The sequence below is a fragment of the Pseudophryne corroboree genome, chromosome 10, assembly GCF_028390025.1.
Source record: "Pseudophryne corroboree isolate aPseCor3 chromosome 10, aPseCor3.hap2, whole genome shotgun sequence".
In the NCBI taxonomy this organism is placed as follows: Eukaryota; Metazoa; Chordata; class Amphibia; order Anura; family Myobatrachidae; genus Pseudophryne; species Pseudophryne corroboree.
This window is the reverse complement of record NC_086453.1, coordinates 151612844-151617267: the sequence shown is the minus strand read 5'-3', so window position 1 is coordinate 151617267 and position 4424 is coordinate 151612844. Positions and strand designations below refer to the sequence as shown.

Genomic DNA, 4424 nt, shown 5'->3' with positions numbered 1-4424 from the left:
GTTTATCCACTACCTAGCAGTCATTAGATATTGCTTTGCTTAACTAATTATGCACAGAATTCGGAGCATTTGAGACATTGTAGCTCTCAGCTATCCTGCTGCTATTTAGCTATTATCGAGAGCACTATATTGTAGCTAACCTCCAGTTAGCTGGACATTAAGGATCCTTATTTAAGGTGTGCTTAATGCTGGGATTCAGATCAAATGTGGCCTGCATTATAGACACATCACAGTCCAGATCACTTGATTCGTAATATTAGCCTAAAACAAATTGCTTCAGTTACTGTTATTTTTTTCTGACGCTCAATATCTTAGCGATTAACGGGCTTGATAATCATAGAGGGTCATTTTGATGTCATAATTAGTGACTTGTTGACGAGCTCCATGCAGTGGTTTTCTTTTAATCTCAACAATGTTATGAGCATTTGCAGGCTCTATACATAAAGTGCTGGGATATAGCTTTCTATCTCTGTGGTTCAGAGGGGTCACTCAGTCTAAGCTTGTAGCTTTTTTATATATGTCTTTTCCAGCCTTTGTGTAGGCTGTTTCATGCAGAATAATTACATTTGGAATTAAGACATATTATATTCTAGTGCGGCCGTACTGGTGTTCCTAAGTTCTATGTTTAGGTATAAGGCAAGTCCATCTGTACATGGTACGTGGTTTTTGTGAATTTCTCCACATAAATTGACCTTAACCTATAGATGTACTCTTTCTGTGGCTGCCGTGTCACATGCTGATTAGTTAGGTTACTGCATGTAATCTCTTATGGTTGTGACATTTATGTTATACATGTCTTCAATCCATAACACACAGCGGCTAAGCTGCATATATTTGGAGTGACCAAAGAGGCGAGCCTAATAATTGCGGTCATAACTCACTGGAGATGCCCAATCTCTTCTGACCTTGGAAGCTAAGCAGTGAAAGGCCGGGTTAGTACTAGGATGGGAGACCACCCCTGAACACTCTGGTACTGCAACAAATTGGCTGCCTGACATAATATCACTCACACTTATGCCACTCGGTATTTGGATTTTGATGACCAATGATTTAATTCTCTGCATCTATAATGATCTGAAATGGATATTGGCAGAATAAATGATGGTCATACATCACATGGGAGATACTGTGTAATGGTATGGTGACAAAAGCAGCACAGACTTTAAACTTCCGGCAACTCGCATATTGTGATATTTGAGATCACTAATAATATATAAACTCATCTATATTTTCGCGAAGCTACTTTGTTCACATACAGTTACTCCTAAAATTCATTTTAATATTTACTTAATAAAAATGTTCTTACCAGTATTGCACATATTATAGTTTACCTTCTGAATTAGAGTGCTCCCACAAAAGAGTCTATTTTCCAATATTTCTCTTCCCTGGTTCTTTGTATTTACTGCAGAACTCTTACCTTTTCACCTTCCACTATCTGCACAGAAAAGGAAAAAAGAACGGTATCGAACCAGACTGCATCCCACAAAAGAATGCGTTACCAGCCGTTGTGAAGGAGTCTAACTCAGGAAGCTAGTATCCGCCGAGATTTACTGAACTGAGGCATCCCCAAACAACGGTACACCGTCCCAGGAAGAAACTCCAGTATCCCTCGGAGCCAGCCTCAGCATTCCCCCGGCCAGAGGCGGATTGGGCATAGGGTTCACAGGGAAGATTCCCGGTGGGCCGGCGCACCCGCAGGGCCAGTTTTGTTTGAGGACATGTCCTTTTCATTGACATAATGAATAAGATGCAAAATAATTTGCTTATATGAAAATTACTTTTCCACTTAGCCTGTGATTGCAGATGATCTAGTGCAGGACTGGCCAAACCAGTCCTCGAGATCTACCAACAGTTCACATTTTCCAGACCACCTAGCTGGTGCACAGGTGTAGTCATTACTAATTAAGATGTGCTGCATTCATTCCTAACTGACAATTCTACAGATCTCCAGGAGGCCTGGAAAACATGAACTGTTGGTAGATCTCAAGGACTGGTTTGGCCAGCCCTGATCTAGTGTATACCCTGTCTGCCTGCTTGGCTGACATATAAGATTGAGTGAATAGTGATTCGGTTGGTGTAATAAGCAAGAAAATATATCTTTCTAAAGAATGATATAGTTTCCTAAATTCTAAAGGTGTATCATATAATGTGCTCATAATATTTAATTTTATTTATTTTTAACTTCCCCCTTGATGCTGGACATGCTCACTATCTGGAAAGTGTTGGGGGGAGGGTGCTACTGCTATGGCCCATGGCTAGACCTTACACCTCTGAACCTGCCCATGTGGGGCCACTAGTACAAATTTTTCCAGGGCCGCTTTTTGCTCCCAATCCGCCCCTGCCCCCGGCCACACCTCCTGCATTCGCACGGCAGCCTGCCGCAATGTTATAGAAAAGAATCAACATAAGAAACATCCCCTCTCTTTTTAGGGTAATTCTATCGGATGCCTTTCCGAATATAAACACTCCCCTATGTGCATGTGCATGCAATATCACTTAGCTTCCTGTGTACGATCCTTTGTGGCAGGGCCCCGTGTCGACCAGGAGTTGACTTTCACAGTATTCTATCCGCGTCGGAAAAAGAATAAACATTCGGACTCCTTGAGAGGATCTGAGACCAACTCGTCACGCCCGACCTAGAGCTTTATCAACAGAGCGACCAGCACATGAGAAGGAATACTTTTACTTCAGCATTCATTATAAATCATAATATGAATATACATAATGTAACACACAATTACACACGTATCCTATATATATATATATAAAACATACATATAAACGGATTGTCCAGAATCGTCGGGTCCCTAGTGACATTAAAGTGTTCTAAATGTGTATGACCATGTACTGAATGCCCCAGTTGTGGCTCTACCAGGAAACGTTATGGTCGACCGAAAACCTAGTATTCGTCGACAGCAGGGAGTAGTAACCAGGCAAAATAACATTCTTGCGACCCCGAGGGGTCCGAGGGAAGTATACATATATATAATTTTAATAACACTCCCGCACACATACTACCATGTCTGTGCTCAAGCTACAGGCCCCTGGAACTGTACCATACATATACATATAAATATATATAAAGGTATAAGGCAGTTACAGCATGTTAATTTACACCCAGTAATAACAGTTGGTGCCGACAGGGTCACCCACACACTACTGTATCTCCCATACAGTGTTTACTTTTGACAAGCATACAACTACCGACCTGCTGATACTGCATCTACTGAATCAAGTACCAAGAGGCGTCGGCGATGCCGACAGCGATCCCAAAAGCTGTTTGTGACAGAGCACTCACGCATGTCGACACATGTGGACTAAAAAGGCCATAGTGGGTATATCTGACAGGCAACACACAGAGATATATGCACAACAAAATAGTGCTATAATTCCCACTATATAGCACTAAAACACTGTGCCCCCCCTCGTTTGCACTGTATACATTGCTTTTGGCAGGGACATTGAGAAAATGGCACTGAATCCTGTTGTGAGGGCTAAGCCCCGCCCCTTCTCGGCGCGCTTCAGCCCCGCTAGTAATATAGCCTTTTATACTGGCAGGGGTCCGTATACATTGCCTATGCACTGTATACATGCTTTGCCAGCCTTAATTTGAGGTATATATTGTCACCCAGGGCGCCCCCCCTGCGCCCTGCACCCTTGTCCAGCCGTTGGTGTGTGGGAGCAATGGCGCGCAGCGTGACCGCTGCTTTATACTGGCAGGGGTATCGTACACGGTGCCGGGGCACCGAATATGCATCTCTTTTGCCAGTGGAGACCATCAGTAACTTGCTGCCCCCCCAGCGCCCTGCACCCTGTAAGTGCCGTTGGTGTGTGGGAGCATGGAGCGCAGCACGACCGCTGCGCGGTACCTCCGTCACTGAAGTCTTCTGATCTTCACATACTCACCCGGCTTCTTTCTTCTGGCTTCTGTGAGGGGGGTGACGGCGCGGCTCCGGGAACGAGCAGCTAGGCGCACCAAGTGATCGAACCCTCTGGAGCTAATGGTGTCCAGTAGCCTAAGAAGCAGAGCCTTTAACTCACAGAAGTAGGTCTGAATTCTCTCCCCTCAGTCCCACGATGCAGGGAGCCTGTAGCCAGCAGGTCTCTCTGAAAATAAAAAACCTAACAATAAAGTCTTTTAGAGAAACTCAGTAGAGCTCCCCTAGTGTGTGTCCAGTAGAGATGAGCGCCTGAAATTTTTCGGGTTTTGTGTTTTGGTTTTGGGTTCGGTTCCGCGGCCGTGTTTTGGGTTCGAACGCGTTTTGGCAAAACCTCACCGAATTTTTTTTGTCGGATTCGGGTGTGTTTTGGATTCGGGTGTTTTTTTCAAAAAACACTAAAAAACAGCTTAAATCATAGAATTTGGGGGTCATTTTGATCCCAAAGTATTATTAACCTCAAAAACCATAATTTACACTCATTTT

General features: G+C 43.8%; 1 pseudogene; it reads left to right on the top strand.

The window, feature by feature from the left end:
- The first annotated feature begins 862 nt into the window (after nucleotides 1-862).
- On the top strand, nucleotides 863-982 carry LOC134967152 (5S ribosomal RNA; annotated as a pseudogene).
- The last annotated feature ends 3442 nt before the right edge of the window (nucleotides 983-4424 follow it).